This window comes from Musa acuminata, chromosome BXJ2-1 (genome assembly GCF_036884655.1).
Source record: "Musa acuminata AAA Group cultivar baxijiao chromosome BXJ2-1, Cavendish_Baxijiao_AAA, whole genome shotgun sequence".
Lineage (NCBI taxonomy): Eukaryota > Viridiplantae > Streptophyta > Magnoliopsida > Zingiberales > Musaceae > Musa > Musa acuminata.
This window is the reverse complement of record NC_088338.1, coordinates 27,886,164-27,903,729: the sequence shown is the minus strand read 5'-3', so window position 1 is coordinate 27,903,729 and position 17,566 is coordinate 27,886,164. Positions and strand designations below refer to the sequence as shown.

At 50.3% G+C, this 17,566-nt stretch overlaps 2 non-coding genes and 21 pseudogenes across 2 annotated transcripts; all 23 read right to left on the bottom strand.

Moving 5' to 3' along the window:
* Window positions 1–2,867: 2,867 nt before the first annotated feature.
* Window positions 2,868–2,986, bottom strand: LOC135601866 (5S ribosomal RNA; annotated as a pseudogene).
* Window positions 2,987–3,336: 350 nt separating this feature from the next.
* Window positions 3,337–3,455, bottom strand: LOC135603085 (5S ribosomal RNA; annotated as a pseudogene).
* A 350-nt stretch (window positions 3,456–3,805) lies between these two features.
* LOC135602704 (5S ribosomal RNA) lies at window positions 3,806–3,924 on the bottom strand (annotated as a pseudogene).
* Window positions 3,925–4,273: 349 nt separating this feature from the next.
* On the bottom strand, window positions 4,274–4,392 carry LOC135603330 (5S ribosomal RNA; annotated as a pseudogene).
* Window positions 4,393–4,742: 350 nt separating this feature from the next.
* On the bottom strand, window positions 4,743–4,861 carry LOC135601865 (5S ribosomal RNA; annotated as a pseudogene).
* A 350-nt stretch (window positions 4,862–5,211) lies between these two features.
* LOC135603084 (5S ribosomal RNA) lies at window positions 5,212–5,330 on the bottom strand (annotated as a pseudogene).
* A 350-nt stretch (window positions 5,331–5,680) lies between these two features.
* Window positions 5,681–5,799, bottom strand: LOC135602703 (5S ribosomal RNA; annotated as a pseudogene).
* Window positions 5,800–6,148: 349 nt separating this feature from the next.
* LOC135603125 (5S ribosomal RNA) lies at window positions 6,149–6,267 on the bottom strand (annotated as a pseudogene).
* Window positions 6,268–6,617: 350 nt separating this feature from the next.
* LOC135601864 (5S ribosomal RNA) lies at window positions 6,618–6,736 on the bottom strand (annotated as a pseudogene).
* Window positions 6,737–7,086: 350 nt separating this feature from the next.
* LOC135603083 (5S ribosomal RNA) lies at window positions 7,087–7,205 on the bottom strand (annotated as a pseudogene).
* Window positions 7,206–7,555: 350 nt separating this feature from the next.
* LOC135602702 (5S ribosomal RNA) lies at window positions 7,556–7,674 on the bottom strand (annotated as a pseudogene).
* Window positions 7,675–8,023: 349 nt separating this feature from the next.
* LOC135604116 (5S ribosomal RNA) lies at window positions 8,024–8,142 on the bottom strand (annotated as a pseudogene).
* A 350-nt stretch (window positions 8,143–8,492) lies between these two features.
* LOC135603082 (5S ribosomal RNA) lies at window positions 8,493–8,611 on the bottom strand (annotated as a pseudogene).
* Window positions 8,612–8,961: 350 nt separating this feature from the next.
* LOC135603552 (5S ribosomal RNA) lies at window positions 8,962–9,080 on the bottom strand (annotated as a pseudogene).
* A 350-nt stretch (window positions 9,081–9,430) lies between these two features.
* LOC135601229 (5S ribosomal RNA) lies at window positions 9,431–9,549 on the bottom strand. Its single transcript, XR_010483529.1, has one exon. It is a non-coding gene; the product is annotated as a 5S ribosomal RNA (ribosomal RNA).
* Window positions 9,550–9,899: 350 nt separating this feature from the next.
* LOC135604195 (5S ribosomal RNA) lies at window positions 9,900–10,017 on the bottom strand (annotated as a pseudogene).
* A 350-nt stretch (window positions 10,018–10,367) lies between these two features.
* Window positions 10,368–10,486, bottom strand: LOC135602546 (5S ribosomal RNA; annotated as a pseudogene).
* Window positions 10,487–10,836: 350 nt separating this feature from the next.
* On the bottom strand, window positions 10,837–10,955 carry LOC135601863 (5S ribosomal RNA; annotated as a pseudogene).
* A 350-nt stretch (window positions 10,956–11,305) lies between these two features.
* On the bottom strand, window positions 11,306–11,424 carry LOC135601504 (5S ribosomal RNA). The gene has a single exon (XR_010483796.1). It is a non-coding gene; the product is annotated as a 5S ribosomal RNA (ribosomal RNA).
* Window positions 11,425–11,774: 350 nt separating this feature from the next.
* On the bottom strand, window positions 11,775–11,893 carry LOC135601861 (5S ribosomal RNA; annotated as a pseudogene).
* Window positions 11,894–12,243: 350 nt separating this feature from the next.
* On the bottom strand, window positions 12,244–12,362 carry LOC135602485 (5S ribosomal RNA; annotated as a pseudogene).
* A 350-nt stretch (window positions 12,363–12,712) lies between these two features.
* Window positions 12,713–12,831, bottom strand: LOC135601860 (5S ribosomal RNA; annotated as a pseudogene).
* A 4,296-nt stretch (window positions 12,832–17,127) lies between these two features.
* On the bottom strand, window positions 17,128–17,246 carry LOC135602724 (5S ribosomal RNA; annotated as a pseudogene).
* Between the last annotated feature and the right edge of the window lie 320 nt (window positions 17,247–17,566).

The following is a 17,566-nucleotide window of genomic DNA, read 5'->3' as shown; positions in this document are numbered from 1 at the left end:
CTCGGATCTCCGGCTTCAAGCCCTCAATGAAGGTCCTCAATAGCTGTTTTTGAGACCAATCAAGAGTTTGATTAGATAACCTTTCAAACCTGGTTTGGTACTCCTGAATGGTGGAGGTTTGTCGGATCTTTGCTAGTTGTCCGTCAATATTCTTGTAATCGGTTGGTCTGAAGCGGATCAGTAGTCCTTCTTTGAATTGTTGCCATGAAAAGACTCCATAAGTATGTTCAAACCAGTCAAACCACTGTATAGCATCCCCTTCAAGATGTATAGCTGCAATTTTCACCATAGATGCATCCGTAGTTTTATGGTACCGAAAATATCGCTCCGCGCGCGAGATCCAACCAATTGGGTCTCCTTCTTCCCATCTAGGGAATTCCACTCTCATGCATGAATAGTTGGGGTTGGTCATAGAGCTTCCCCTCTCTTGGAAGTCATATATTTGGGCTTGGTGTGATTGGGCAAAGCTCTCTCCTTGATGTGATTTCTTCGGGCTTAGTGGTCGGCCCAATCTGAGTTCGGTAAAGAGCATCCGAATCTTATCCTCCATTCGTGCCTCCAAGGCTTCGAATTTAGCATTGATTGCCTCCTTAGATACCATAGTATATATCTTCAAATCTGTGATGTTAAGATCTCTCTTTTGTTGTTGGGTTAAAGGCATGTATAGGTTGAGAGAAGTGATGGTCGAAAGGGTTGGTGGATTGGTGGATGTAGGCTGCGGTTTAGGCTTGTTTTGTTGCTGTTTTGGGTGCAGTTTGAGGGTGTGGTTTGGTAGAGTTTTAGGGCTATGGATGAAAGGTTTGGATCTGTGGTAGATGGTAGCAAAGGTTTGATAGAAATCAGTGGAAGTTTGCTACAGAATTGTATTGTCTTGTAAGAGCAGAATTGTCGTCGAAGAAACAGCGGTTTCTCGACGAAATTTCCACCAAAAACTTGAGAGATTTGAGGAGGGAATTGATAGAAAAATCACAGTTTATATGATAGCAAGGATGTCCAATTTGATCAAGAAAATTTCGGCAGGAACAGCAAGAAAATTGATGCAAGTTGCGATAGCAGAAATCTCGTCGAAAAATTTCAGCGGTCTACGACGAAAATTTGCAGCAACCCAAAATCGTTTTTAGAGATGAATTCTTTAGTAGATCAATCTTAGATGGAAGCCAAGATGATCTATGAAGTGTATAAGAAATTTCATTCAAAAAAGATTGCAAATAGATGGGTTAAGGCAACAATATGCGGCTGAAATTTTCTGCAGCATAGATTTTCAAGTGTAGCAGATTGGACGTAAAATATCAGTGGTTTATATTGAGAATTTTTCGACGAAACCAAATGGAAATCCACTGTTAGGAAGTTTCAAAGCAATCATAAAAATTTCGTAGAGATTTGGACAGAAAAAACATAGTATCAAGATCAAACAAATAGTGCTATGCGGCTGAAATTTTACGGTGCAGATTTTCAAGTATAGCAGATTAGACGTAAAAGATCAATGGTTTATATTGAGAATTTTTTGACAAAACCAAAGGAAAATCTGCTATTAGGAAGTGTCAAAGCTGTCATAAAAATTTCATAGAGATTTGGATAGAAAAATTATAGTAGCAAGATCAAACAATCTATGCTATGCGATTGGAATTTTGCAATGTATCTTTCGTCGTAGAGATGAAAACTTTGCGACGAAAAGTTTATGCAGCAATTTTGGAACAATTTTTTTTTTTTTGGATTTTCGAATAAGATAACTAAATTGCAGCAGCAGTAAGGTAAGAAACCAGAACCTGTTGCAATTCACGGGGAGATCAAAGGATGATCTGCGGTGGTGGAGATGACGATGGAATTTGGTGACGATCTTTTAAGCAATTGTGGGAATTGCTTTGGGCGGCTGTGGAGGGCTGATGGATGGCTATGGAAGGGCAGCGAGACGCCAAGAACGCTGCTCTGATACCAGGTGTTAGAACCCTTGCAGATTCTAAACTTGGGGTTGATCTCTTTAGGGGATCGGCCTCCTTGGAACTCTATAGGGGTTCCTCCCTCCAAGTTGCTGCTCAAAGGCTGCAGAAAAGATTCATCTATTGCTTATCAAAAGAGGATGAATACATAGCTATTTATAGGGTTTCTAAACCCTAACTCCTAATAGGACTCCTACTCAAGAGTCCTACTCAAGACTCCTAATAGGACTCCTACTCAAGAGTCCTACTCAATTAAGACTCCTACTCAAGACTCCTAATAGGACTCCTACTCAAGACTCCTATTCCCTTACAACTCCTAATTCTTCTCTAAGAAAAAACCTCCTACATGAATGTCCCTCTTAATTAGGACTCTCCTAGCTAGAGTCCTAACAGAATGTCCCTCTCAATTAGGACTCTCCTAGCTAAAGTTCTAACAGTTTTACATGAATGTCCCTCTCAATTAGGACTCTCCTAGCTAGAGTCCTAACAGTCACCCATCGTAGTACTACTCTGGCCCAAGCACGCTTAACTTCGGTGTTTTGATGGGATCCGGTGATTTAGTGCTGCCATTATCGCACCCATTTCGTGAGCTTCGTCCCTCGCCTATGTGCACGTCGCGGTCGGCGCATCAACGGTCGGAGCCACTTGCCCGTCACGAAACTGTCGGTGCTTTCTCGAACGTTCACGAAATCCCTATTGCATGCTCTCTCCGAGCCCTAGCCCGACAACTGCGTATCGATCACAGCAAGCACGTGCCGAAACCATCGGCACTTTCTTGAACGATCTCGGAATCGCTATTGCGACCCCAATCCGGAAAGCTCTCTCCGAGCCCCTCGATACTGACTGCGTAGTGGTCACAGCAAATTTCCAACCCCAAAACAATCCTCTCGGAGCTCTACGGGAGATGTTTCGTATCCCGGGATGCAAAAAGGAGTGCAACACGAGGACTTCCCAGGGGGTCACCCATCGTAGTACTACTCTGGCCCAAGCACGCTTAACTTCGGTGTTTTGATGGGATCCGGTGATTTAGTGCTGCCATTATCACACCCGTTTCGCGAGCTTCGTCCCTCGCCTATGTGCACGTCGCGTTCGGCGCATCAACGTCCGGAGCCTCTTGCCCGTCACGAAACCGTCGGTGCTTTCTCGAACGTTCACGAAATCCCTATTGCAAGCTCTCTCCAAGCCCTAGCCCGACGACTGCGTATCGATCACGGCAAGCACGTGCCGAAACCATCGGCACTTTCTAGAACGATCTCGGAATCGCTTTTGCGACCCCAATCCGGAAAGCTCTCTCCGAGCCCCTCGATATTGACTGCGTAGCGGTCACAGCAAATTTCCAGCCCCAAAACAATCCTCTCGGAGCTCTATGGGAGATGTTTCGTATCCCGGGATGCAAAAAGGAGTGCAACACGAGGACTTCCCAGGGGGTCACCCATCGTAGTACTACTCTGTCCCAAGCACGCTTAACTTCGGTGTTTTGATGGGATCCGGTGATTTAGTGCTGCCATTATCGCACCCGTTTCGCGAGCTTCGTCACTCGCCTATGTGCACGTCGCGGTCGGCGCATCAACGTCCGGAGCCTCTTGCCCGTCACGAAACCGTCGGCACTTTCTCGAACGTTCACGAAATCCCTATTGCAAGCTCTCTCCGAGCCCTAGCCCGACGACTGCGTATCGATCACGGCAAGCACGTGCCGAAACCATCGGCACTTTCTTGAACGATCTCGGAATCGCTATTGCGACCCCAATCCGGAAAGCTCTCTCCGAGCCTCTCGATACTGACTGCGTAGCGGTCACAGCAAATTTCCAGCCCCAAAACAATCGTCTAGTAGCTTTACGGGAGATGTTTCGTATCCCGGGATGCAAAAAGGAGTGGAACACGAGGACTTCCCAGGGGGTCACCCATCGTAGTACTACTCTGGCCCAAGCACGCTTAACTTCGGTGTTTTGGTGGGATCCGGTGATTTAGTGCTGGCATTATCGCACCCGTTTCGCGAGCTTCGTCCCTCGCCTATGTGCACGTCGCGGTCGCGCATCAACGTCCGGAGCCTCTTGCCCATCACGAAACCGTCGTCGCTTTCTCGAACATTCACGAAATCCCTATTGCAAGCTCTCTCCGAGCCCTAGCCCGACGACTGCGTATCGGTCACGGCAAGCGCGTGCCGAAACCATCGGCACTTTCTAGAACGATCTCGGAATCACTATTACGACCCCAATCCGGAAAGCTCTCTCCGAGCCCCTCGATACTGACAGCGTAGCGGTCACAACAAATTTCCAGCCCCAAAACAATCGTCTCGGAGCTCTACGGGAGATGTTTCGTATCCCGGGATGCAAAAAGGAGTGCAACACGAGGACTTCCCAAGGGGTCACCAATCGTAGTACTACTCTGGCCCAAGCACGCTTAACTTCGGTGTTTTGATGGGATCCGGTGATTTAGTGCTGCCATTATCGCACCCGTTTCGCAAGCTTCGTCCCTCGCCTATGTGCACGTCGCGTTCGGCGCATCAACGTCCGGAGCCTCTTGCTCGTCACGAAACCGTCGGTGCTTTCTCGAACGTTCACGAAATCCCTATTGCAAGCTCTCTCCGAGCCCTAGCCCGACGACTGCGTATCGATCACGGCAAGCACGTGCCGAAACCATCGGCACTTTCTAGAACGATCTCGGAATCGCTTTTGCGACCCCAATCCGGAAAGCTCTCTCCGAGCCCCTCGATATTGACTGCGTAGCGGTCACAGCAAATTTCCAGCCCCAAAACAATCCTCTCGGAGCTCTATGGGAGATGTTTCGTATCCCGGGATGCAAAAAGGAGTGCAACACGAGGACTTCCCAGGGGGTCACCCATCGTAGTACTACTCTGGCCCAAGCACGCTTAACTTCGGTGTTTTGATGGGATCCGGTGATTTAGTGCTGCCATTATCACACCCGTTTCGCGAGCTTCGTCCCTCGCCTATGTGCACGTCGCGTTCGGCGCATCAACGTCCGGAGCCTCTTGCCCGTCACGAAACCGTCGGTGCTTTCTCGAACGTTCACGAAATCCCTATTGCAAGCTCTCTCCGAGCCCTAGCCCGACGACTGCGTATCGATCACGGCAAGCACGTGCCGAAACCATCGGCACTTTCTAGAACGATCTCGGAATCGCTTTTGCGACCCCAATCCGGAAAGCTCTCTCCGAGCCCCTCGATATTGACTGCGTAGCGGTCACAGCAAATTTCCAGCCCCAAAACAATCCTCTCGGAGCTCTATGGGAGATGTTTCGTATCCCGGGATGCAAAAAGGAGTGCAACACGAGGACTTCCCAGGGGGTCACCCATCGTAGTACTACTCTGTCCCAAGCACGCTTAACTTCGGTGTTTTGATGGGATCCGGTGATTTAGTGCTGCCATTATCGCACCCGTTTCGCGAGCTTCGTCCCTCGCCTATGTGCACGTCGCGGTCGGCGCATCAACGTCCGGAGCCTCTTGCCCGTCACGAAACCGTCGGCACTTTCTCGAACGTTCACGAAATCCCTATTGCAAGCTCTCTCCGAGCCCTAGCCCGACGACTGCGTATCGATCACGGCAAGCACGTGCCGAAACCATCGGCACTTTCTTGAACGATCTCGGAATCGCTATTGCGACCCCAATCCGGAAAGCTCTCTCCGAGCCTCTCGATACTGACTGCGTAGCGGTCACAGCAAATTTCCAGCCCCAAAACAATCGTCTCGTAGCTTTACGGGAGATGTTTCGTATCCCGGGATGCAAAAAGGAGTGGAACACGAGGACTTCCCAGGGGGTCACCCATCGTAGTACTACTCTGGCCCAAGCACGCTTAACTTCGGTGTTTTGGTGGGATCCGGTGATTTAGTGCTGGCATTATCGCACCCGTTTCGCGAGCTTCGTCCCTCGCCTATGTGCACGTCGCGGTCGCGCATCAACGTCCGGAGCCTCTTGCCCATCACGAAACCGTCGTCGCTTTCTCGAACATTCACGAAATCCCTATTGCAAGCTCTCTCCGAGCCCTAGCCCGACGACTGCGTATCGGTCACGGCAAGCGCGTGCCGAAACCATCGGCACTTTCTAGAACGATCTCGGAATCACTATTACGACCCCAATCTGGAAAGCTCTCTCCGAGCCCCTCGATACTGACAGCGTAGCGGTCACAACAAATTTCCAGCCCCAAAACAATCGTCTCGGAGCTCTACGGGAGATGTTTCGTATCCCGGGATGCAAAAAGGAGTGCAACACGAGGACTTCCCAGGGGGTCACCAATCGTAGTACTACTCTGGCCCAAGCACGCTTAACTTCGGTGTTTTGATGGGATCCGGTGATTTAGTGCTGCCATTATCGCACCCGTTTCGCAAGCTTCGTCCCTCGCCTATGTGCACGTCGCGTTCGGCGCATCAACGTCCGGAGCCTCTTGCTCGTCACGAAACCGTCGGTGCTTTCTCGAACGTTCACGAAATCCCTATTGCAAGCTCTCTCCGAGCCCTAGCCCGACGACTGCGTATCGATCACGGCAAGCACGTGCCGAAACCATCGGCACTTTCTAGAACGATCTCGGAATCGCTTTTGCGACCCCAATCCGGAAAGCTCTCTCCGAGCCCCTCGATATTGACTGCGTAGCGGTCACAGCAAATTTCCAGCCCCAAAACAATCCTCTCGGAGCTCTATGGGAGATGTTTCGTATCCCGGGATGCAAAAAGGAGTGCAACACGAGGACTTCCCAGGGGGTCACCCATCGTAGTACTACTCTGGCCCAAGCACGCTTAACTTCGGTGTTTTGATGGGATCCGGTGATTTAGTGCTGCCATTATCACACCCGTTTCGCGAGCTTCGTCCCTCGCCTATGTGCACGTCGCGTTCGGCGCATCAACGTCCGGAGCCTCTTGCCCGTCACGAAACCGTCGGTGCTTTCTCGAACGTTCACGAAATCCCTATTGCAAGCTCTCTCCGAGCCCTAGCCCGACGACTGCGTATCGATCACGGCAAGCACGTGCCGAAACCATCGGCACTTTCTAGAACGATCTCGGAATCGCTTTTGCGACCCCAATCCGGAAAGCTCTCTCCGAGCCCCTCGATATTGACTGCGTAGCGGTCACAGCAAATTTCCAGCCCCAAAACAATCCTCTCGGAGCTCTATGAGAGATGTTTCGTATCCCGGGATGCAAAAAGGAGTGCAACACGAGGACTTCCCAGGGGGTCACCCATCGTAGTACTACTCTGTCCCAAGCACGCTTAACTTCGGTGTTTTGATGGGATCCGGTGATTTAGTGCTGCCATTATCGCACCCGTTTCGCGAGCTTCGTCCCTCGCCTATGTGCACGTCGCGGTCGGCGCATCAACGTCCGGAGCCTCTTGCCCGTCACGAAACCGTCGGCACTTTCTCGAACGTTCACGAAATCCCTATTGCAAGCTCTCTCCGAGCCCTAGCCCGACGACTGCGTATCGATCACGGCAAGCACGTGCCGAAACCATCGGCACTTTCTTGAACGATCTCGGAATCGCTATTGCGACCCCAATCCGGAAAGCTCTCTCCGAGCCTCTCGATACTGACTGCGTAGCGGTCACAGCAAATTTCCAGCCCCAAAACAATAGTCTCGTAGCTTTACGGGAGATGTTTCGTATCCCGGGATGCAAAAAGGAGTGGAACACGAGGACTTCCCAGGGGGTCACCCATCGTAGTACTACTCTGGCCCAAGCACGCTTAACTTCGGTGTTTTGGTGGGATCCGGTGATTTAGTGCTGGCATTATCGCACCCGTTTCGCGAGCTTCGTTCCTCGCCTATGTGCACGTCGCGGTCGCGCATCAACGTCCGGAGCCTCTTGCCCATCACGAAACCGTCGTCGCTTTCTCGAACATTCACGAAATCCCTATTGCAAGCTCTCTCCGAGCCCTAGCCCGACGACTGCGTATCGGTCACGGCAAGCGCGTGCCGAAACCATCGGCACTTTCTAGAACGATCTCGGAATCACTATTACGACCCCAATCCGGAAAGCTCACTCCGAGCCCCTCGATACTGACAGCGTAGCGGTCACAACAAATTTCCAGCCCCAAAACAATCGTCTCGGAGCTCTACGGGAGATGTTTCGTATCCCGGGATGCAAAAAGGAGTGCAACACGAGGACTTCCCAGGGGGTCACCAATCGTAGTACTACTCTGGTCCAAGCACGCTTAACTTCGGTGTTTTGATGGGATCCGGTGATTTAGTGCTGCCTTTATCGCACCCGTTTCGCAAGCTTCGTCCCTCGCCTATGTGCACGTCGCGTTCGGCGCATCAACGTCCGGAGCCTCTTGCTCGTCACGAAACCGTCGGTGCTTTCTCGAACGTTCACGAAATCCCTATTGCAAGCTCTCTCCGAGCCCTAGCCCGACGACTGCGTATCGATCACGGCAAGCACGTGCCGAAACCATCGGCACTTTCTAGAACGATCTCGGAATCGCTTTTGCGACCCCAATCCGGAAAGCTCTCTCCGAGCCCCTCGATATTGATTGCGTAGCGGTCACAACAAATTTCCAGCCCCAAAACAATCCTCTCGGAGCTCTATGGGAGATGTTTCGTATCCCGGGATGCAAAAAGGAGTGCAACACGAGGACTTCCCAGGGGGTCACCCATCGTAGTACTACTCTGTCCCAAGCACGCTTAACTTCGGTGTTTTGATGGGATCCGGTGATTTAGTGCTGCCATTATCGCACCCGTTTCGCGAGCTTCGTCCCTCGCCTATGTGCACGTCGCGTTCGGCGCATCAACGTCCGGAGCCTCTTGCCCATCACGAAACCGTCGGCGCTTTCTCGAACGTTCACGAAATCCCTATTGCAAGCTCTCTCCGAGCCCTAGCCCGACGACTGCGTATCGATCACGGCAAACACGTTCCGAAACCATCGGCACTTTCCAGAACGATCTCGGAATCACTATTGCGACCCCAATCCAGAAAGCTCTCTCCGAGCCCCTCGATAGTGACTGCGTAGCGGTCACAGCAAATTTCCAGCTCCAAAACAATCCTCTCGGAGCTCTACGGGAGATGTTTCGTATCTCGGGATGCAAAAAGGAGTGCAACACGAGGACTTCCCAGGGGGTCACGCATCGTAGTACTACTCTGGCCCAAGCACGCTTAACTTCGGTGTTTTGATGGGATCCGGTGATTTAGTGCTGCCATTATCACACCCGTTTCGCGAGCTTCGTCCCTCGCCTATGTGCACGTCGCGGTCGGCGCATCAACGTCCGGAGCCTCTTGCCCGTCACGAAACCGTCGACGCTTTCTCGAACGTTCACGAAATCCCTATTGCAAGCTCTCTCCGAGCCCTAGCCCGACGACTGCGTATCGATCACGGCAAGCACGTGCCGAAACCATCGGCACTTTCTAGAACGATCTCGGAATCGCTTTTGCGACCCCAATCCGGAAAGCTCTCTCCGAGCCCCTCGATACTGACTGCGTAGCGGTCACAGCAAATTTCCAGCCCCAAAACAATCCTCTCGGAGCTCTATGGGAGATGTTTCGTATCCCGGGATGCAAAAAGGAGTGCAACACAAGGACTTCCCAGGGGGTCACCCATCGTAGTACTACTCTGGCCCAAGCACGCTTAACTTCGGTGTTTTGATGGGATCCGGTGATTTAGTGCTGCCATTATCGCACCCGTTTCGCGAGCTTCGTCCCTCGCTTATGTGCACGTCGCGTTCGGCGCATCAACGTCCGGAGCCTCTTGCCCGTCACGAAACCGTCGGCGCTTTCTCGAACGTTCACGAAATCCCTATTGCAAGCTCTCTCCGAGCCCTAGCCCGACGAATGCGTATCGATCACGGCAAACACGTTCCGAAACCATCGGCACTTTCTAGAACGATCTCGGAATCACTATTGCGACCCCAATCCAGAAAGCTCTCTCCGAGCCCCTCGATAGTGACTGCGTAGCGGTCACAGCAAATTTCCAGCCCCAAAACAATCCTCTCGGAGCTCTACGGGAGATGTTTCGTATCTCGGAATGCAAAAAGGAGTGCAACACGAGGACTTCCCAGGGGGCACCCATCGTAGTACTACTCTGGCCCAAGCACGCTTAACTTCGGTGTTTTGATGGGATCTGGTGATTTAGTGCTGCCATTATCACACCCGTTTCGCGAGCTTCGTCCCTCGCCTATGTGCACGTCGCGGTCGGCGCATCAACGTCCGGAGCCTCTTGCCCGTCACGAAACCGTCGACGCTTTCTCGAACGTTCACGAAATCCCTATTGCAAGCTCTCTCCGAGCCCTAGCCCGACGATTGCGTATCGATCACGGCAAGCACGTGCCGAAACCATCGGCACTTTCTAGAACGATCTCGGAATCGCTTTTGCGACCCTAATCCGGAAAGCTCTCTCCGAGCCCCTCGATACTGACTGCGTAGCGGTCACAGCAAATTTCCAGCCCCAAAACAATCCTCTCGGAGCTCTACGGGAGATGTTTCGTATCCCAGGATGCAAAAAGGAGTGCAACACGAGGACTTCCCAGGGGGTCACCCATCGTAGTACTACTCTGGCCCAAGCACGCTTAACTTCGGTGTTTTGATGGGATCCGGTGATTTAGTGCTGCCATTATCGCACCGATTTCGTGAGCTTCGTCCCTCGCCTATGTGCACGTCGCGGTCGGCGCATCAATGGTCGGAGCCTCTTGCCCGTCACGAAACCGTCGGCGCTTTCTCGAACGTTCACGAAATCCCTATTGCAAGCTCTCTCCGAGCCCTAGCCCGACGACTGCGTATCGATCACAGCAAGCACGTGCCGAAACCATCGGCACTTTCTAGAACGATCTCGGAATCGCTATTGCGACCCCGATCCGGAAAGCTCTCTCCGAGCCCCTCGATACTGACTGCGTAGTGGTCACAGCAAATTTCCAACCCCAAAACAATCCTCTCGGAGCTCTACGGGAGATGTTTCGTATCTCGGGATGCAAAAAGGAGTGCAACACGAGGACTTCCCAGGGGGTCACCCATCGTAGTACTACTCTGGCCCAAGCACGCTTAACTTCGGTGTTTTGATGGGATCCGGTGATTTAGTGCTGCCATTATCACACCCGTTTCGCGAGCTTCGTCCCTCGCCTATGTGCACGTCGCGGTCGGCGCATCAACGTCCGGAGCTTCTTGCCCGTCACGAAACCGTCGGCGCTTTCTCGAACGTTCACGAAATCCCTATTGCAAGCTCTCTCCGAGCCCTAGCCCGACGACTGCGTATCGATCACGGCAAGCACGTGCCGAAACCATCGGCACTTTCTAGAACGATCTCGGAATCGCTATTGCGACCCCAATCCGGAAAGCTCTCTCCGAGCCCCTCGATACTGACTGCGTAGCGGTCACAGCAAATTTTCAGCCCCAAAACAATCCTCTCGGAGCTCTACGGGAGATGTTTCGTATCCCGGGATGCAAAAAGGAGTGCAACACGAGGACTTCCCAGGGGGTCACCCATCGTAGTACTACTCTGGCCCAAGCACGCTTAACTTCGGTGTTTTGATGGGATCCGGTGATTTAGTGCTGCCATTATCGCACCCATTTCGTGAGCTTCGTCCGTCGCCTATGTGCACGTCGCGGTCGGCGCATCAACGGTCGGAGCCTCTTGCCCGTCACGAAACCGTCGGCGCTTTCTCGAACGTTCACGAAATCCCTATTGCAAGCTCTCTCCGAGCCCTAGCTCGACGACTGCGTATCGATCACGGCAAGCACGTGCCGAAACCATCGGCACTTTCTTGAACGATCTCGGAATCGCTATTGCGACCCCGATCCGGAAAGCTCTCTCCGAGCCCCTCGATACTGACTGCGTAGTGGTCACAGCAAATTTCCAACCCCAAAACAATCCTCTCGGAGCTCTACGGGAGATGTTTCGTATCCCGGGATGCAAAAAGGAGTGCAACACGAGGACTTCCCAGGGGGTCACCCATCGTAGTACTACTCTGGCCCAAGCACGCTTAACTTCGGTGTTTTGATGGGATCCGGTGATTTAGTGCTGCCATTATCACACCCGTTTCGCGAGCTTCGTCCCTCGCCTATGTGCACGTCGCGGTCGGCGCATCAACGTCCGGAGCTTCTTGCCCGTCACGAAACCGTCGGCGCTTTCTCGAACGTTCACGAAATCCCTATTGCAAGCTCTCTCCGAGCCCTAGCCCGACGACTGCGTATCGATCACGGCAAGCACGTGCCGAAACCATCGGCACTTTCTAGAACGATCTCGGAATCGCTATTGCGACCCCAATCCGGAAAGCTCTCTCCGAGCCCCTCGATACTGACTGCGTAGCGGTCACAGCAAATTTCTAGCCCCAAAACAATCCTCTCGGAGCTCTACGGGAGATGTTTCGTATCCCGGGATGCAAAAAGGAGTGCAACACGAGGACTTCCCAGGGGGTCACCCATCGTAGTACTACTCTGGCCCAAGCATGCTTAACTTCGGTGTTTTGATGGGATCCGGTGATTTAGTGCTGCCATTATCGCACCCATTTCGTGAGCTTCGTCCGTCGCCTATGTGCTCGTCGCGGTCGGCGCATCAACGGTCGGAGCCTCTTGCCCGTCAAGAAACCGTCGGCGCTTTCTCGAACGTTCAAGAAATCCCTATTGCAAGCTCTCTCCGAGCCCTAGCTCGACGACTGCGTATCGATCACGGCAAGCACGTGCCGAAACCATCGGCACTTTCTTGAACGATCTCGGAATCGCTATTGCGACCCCGATCCGGAAAGCTCTCTCCGAGCCCCTCGATACTGACTGCGTAGTGGTCACAGCAAATTTCCAACCCCAAAACAATCCTCTCGGAGCTCTACGGGAGATGTTTCGTATCTCGGGATGCAAAAAGGAGTGCAACACGAGGACTTCCCAGGGGGTCACCCATCGTAGTACTACTCTGGCCCAAGCACGCTTAACTTCGGTGTTTTGATGGGATCCGGTGATTTAGTGCTGCCATTATCACACCCTTTTCGCGAGCTTCGTCCCTCGCCTATGTGCACGTCGCGGTCGGCGCATCAACGCCCGGAGTTTCTTGCCCGTCACGAAACCGTCGGCGCTTTCTCGAACGTTCACGAAATCCCTATTGCAAGCTCTCTCCGAGCCCTAGCCCGACGACTGCGTATCGATCACGGCAAGCACATGCCGAAACCATCGGCACTTTCTAGAACGATCTCGGAATCGCTATTGCGACCCCAATCCGGAAAGCTCTCTCCGAGCCCCTCGATACTGACAGCGTATGTCACGCCCCTCAAAATATTATCCATGATATTAAAATTTTTCATCATCACAAACCAATCCAGGATCCAAACTAACGTTTGAGGACACTGAAAAACATTCTATTCATATTCACATCCATAAAACCTGTGCATTTTAAAATCATATATCACATCACTCGATAATTCACATTTATGGCAACCCAAGCCAACTTGACAAACATGAACAACATTTATAAATCCACAAGCTAAATAAATTATACAATCAGAACTCCAACTATTCACCACAAGTTCATATCGTCATAAATTAGACTTAACATTCCGAAATTCCAAATAAGAGAGATCTTCTAACACTTTTACACAGTATATCCATTTCGATTCATCGACAACATTTCATTATATACAAAACATACTTATACAACAATATCATAATAACCACCCAGACTTGCCCATAATTCTGAATAGCTATCCACTGCCTCAGCCCAAATCAACATCTCGAAGAGTGACAAGCTGACCTGAAAGATTTATATAACAACGGAGTGAGCCAAAAACGGCTCAGCAAGTGACAAAGCATATTCAGAACAAAAGGAACGGTTTCAAACGAGTAAGGTATCATAATGCAAGGCAGAATACAAGAATTCTCAAGGATACCATCTCAATAGATACCAAATCATACGTATCATGTCATTCAAAATATATTTGATCCATAACGAATGGAGCATAGAGTAATTGGAACATATCAATGGCAGATAGGACATTTCAGAACATATCAGTTCATAGCAAATGGAGCACAGAGTAATTGGAGCATATCAGTAACAAAGGAAACATATCGGAGCTTATCAATGGCAGATAGGACATTTCAGAACATATCAGTTCATAGCAAATGGAGCACAGAGTAATTGGAGCATATCAGTAACAAAGGGAACATATCGGAGCTTATCAATGGCAGATAAAATGTTCCGGAGCATATCAACGACATATGGAACATTTCGAAGCATATTATCAGTGAATGAAGCATTTCAGAGCATATCAAACTCATATGTCGTACAGAAGCTCAAACGTCGTCCTTGACGTTGCAATCATATCATACTTATCCAGAGCAGGAACAGAAATAACTCACCAAAACTCTGGATGGCATATCAAACATATAGAGGGTGTAGTGGGATCACCAACAGAATGTGATTCATCCATTTCTGAATGACCACCAGACAGAAGTCTCCCACGTCTGGGAGCTCCATCCACCCACGTCTAGGTGAAGTCAGAGGGGGCCGGCAGAGCATCGCAGGCTCTATGCATAACTCCCTTTACCATTTCTGGCAAAGGTTCACATTATCCCACAACACCAGAATACAAGAGGGCAGATTAAACAATAAGTAGCATAATACGGAAGCACACGCGGAACAACAATACGTACATGTGCCTTTACGAGACAATACGATGCAAGCAACAATCTCTCACAAATGTATTCAGTTTTGGAATGAAATGAAGGCAAGAGTATACAGGGATTCAAAGCATTCATACTGAGCTCAATTCAAAATAGGAAGGTTAGATGAATTCAATATCCAAAGGAATGAAACTGGAATAGGCACATATCGAAAGCAAATGAGGAACAATAGGATATACATGTGCCTATATGAGTCAATACGATATAGCATAAACGTTACACAACAGTTTTCAAGAATGCAATGATTTTAAGGACAAGAGCATACAAGAATTCAAAGCAGTAATATAAAGCTCAATTGAATGAGAAAGCTAAAGGATATCAATTTCCAAAGGAATGAAACCAGAATATGAGAAATCGACCAAAGCTCGATTTCTGGCAGAATACAGAAGGCACATTGAACAAATGATTCAAACTATCAATCGTGCTCCAATTTACTCAGAAATAATCATTGGATTATACTTTCAGATAAGACAGGCTTCATATGAATTAAACTGTCCAACAGAGAGAGTTACAAATAATTTGGTAAGCAAGTGTCGTAGAACAAAATCTCTGTTGGTAGAATTCATAATGTCAGATTCAACAGATAACTGGGCAGGTGTTTGGATTCCAAATCTTTCAATCCATATATCAAAGAAAGGTCTACGAGTCTAGTTTCCAATGAAATCAGTTTTGAACAAATCAGAGTTTCCACAAAGACTTATAAGCAGCTCGGTATCAAAAGGTCAGAATCTCAGAAGTTGCACAGATTCGAATCGTTACGTCTAAACAGGAGATATAACAAATGCAAGGCTAGAACAATTCAAAGTTCCACATATTCAAAGCAAATGTGGAGATAAAATTGGCAGTGAGAAAAGATCAGGAAACTTGCAATAAGACATATCAGAGCAATTATAGGAGAAACGAACAGGGAACTTGCAATAGAAAGGATCGAAACAAGTGGGAAACTTGCCTTTCAAAGATTTCGATCCGAAGATCCAAAGAAGGTGCCAGCCCAAATCCTTCTACTTTTCCTCCGTGTCCTTTCTCTGTTTCATTTTGTGCTCCCGTTTTCTTCCTTTCTTCGCAACTACACCACGTGTCGAACATCGAGGCACAGTCACCGGCTCTCTCTTACTCTCATTCCTTCTTTTTTCTTTCCCAAACGCAGCTGCCACAGCCGCCGCCGCTGCCACTGCCACAATCGCAGCCCCTTCCACCGCACTATCTTCCTTCCTCCCTTCTCTTGCAGACATAACTGCTGCATACGCAGTCGCTGCCGCTGCGGCCGCAATCCCGTCCGCAGCCCCTTTTTCCCCCTTTTCTCTCTTTTCTTTCCCAACTGCAACTGCCGCAGTCGCAGTCGCAACCATGGCCGCAGCCACCACAGCCGCAGCCTCTTTCTTTCTCCCCTGCTCTATTTCCTCTCCTTCTCTTCCAGCTGCAGCTGCCACTGCCACAGCTGCCTCTCCTTCTCCTCTTCCTCTCTTCTTCCCTTTTCCTTTCTCTTCTTCTTCCCTTTTCCTTTCTCTTCTTCTTCCTTTCCTCCTCTTCTTTCCCAGCTGCACTGCTGCAGTCGCAGCCTCAGCCGCGGCCACAGCCTCTTCTTCCTCCCCTGCTCATCTTCCTCTCCTTCTCTTCTTCCTTTCTTTTCCTCTTTCCCTGCCATAGCTGCAGCTGCCACAGCCGCAGCCGCAGCTACTTCTTTCCCTTCTCCTCTTCCTTCTCCTTCCTTTCTTCTTCTTCTCTTCTTCTCCTTCCTCCCCTTCTTCTTCCCGGCGTCACCCACACCCTCTCCTCTGTTTCCTCTGCTGGGAACAGAGGTATCACAACCTCTTCTCCTGCTTCCTCTTCTTCTTCTCTTCCTCTTCTTCTTCTTCTGCTCTTCTCCTACCCGACACCCCACACGTCTCCTCTGTTTCCACCTGCAGGAAACAGAGGTGCTGCAGCCCTAGCTGCTGCCACCTCTCGCTCCTCTCCGTCTTCCCTCTCTTTTCCCTCTTCTTCTCCTTCTCTTCTTCTCCTCTTCCCTTTTCCTCCCCAAGGCCACACATCTCCTCGCTGCAGCCTTGCCGCAGCTATCCTCCTCTCTTCTTCTTCTTCTTCTTCTTCTTCTTCTTCTTCCCTTTTCATCCTCAACGCCCCACACATCCTCTCCTCTGTTTCCACCTGCGGGAAACAGAGGTGCTGCAGCCCTAACTGCTGCAGCTGCCTCTCTTTCTCCTCTCCATCTTCTCTCTCTTCTACTTCTTCTTTTCTTCTCTTCTCCCTCTTCTTCCTCTTCTTCCTCTCTTCTTTTCCCTCTTCTTCTCTTCTCCCTCTACTTCTCTTCTTCTTCTCCCCACGGCCCACCGCTTCTCTCTGTTTTCTCGAAGAAACAGAGAGAGCGTGGGAGGCGGTGGGATAAAACCGAATTTTCGGTTTTCTTTATTTTCTTCTTTTTACAACTTAACAGTTTAGTCCTTGAAATTTCCATATTTACATATAGGTCCTCTGATTTATAAATAAATCTTTATTAATAATTTTCAAAAGCGAGGATATTACAGCGTAGCGGTCACAGCAAATTTCCAGCCCCAAAACAATCCTCTCGGAGCTCTACGGAAGATGTTTCGTATCCCGGGATGCAAAAAGGAGTGCAACACGAGGACTTCCCAGGGGGTCACCCATCGTAATACTACTCTGGCCCAAGCACGCTTAACTTCGGTGTTTTGATGGGATCCGGTGATTTAGTGCTGCCATTATCACACCCGTTTCGCGAGCTTCGTCCCTCGCCTATGTGCACGTCGCGGTCGGCGCATCAACGTCCGGAGCCTCTTGCCCGTCACGAAACCGTCGACGCTTTCCCGAACGTTCACGAAATCCCTATTGCAAGCTCTATCTGAGCCCTAGCACGACGACTGCGTATCGATCACGGCAAGCACGTGCCGAAACCATCGGCACTTTCTAGAACGATCTCGGAATCGCTTTTGCGACCCCAATCCGGAAAGCTCTCTCCGAGCCCCTCGATACTGACTGCGTAGCGGTCACAGCAAATTTCCAGCCCCAAAACAATCCTCTCGGAGCTCTACG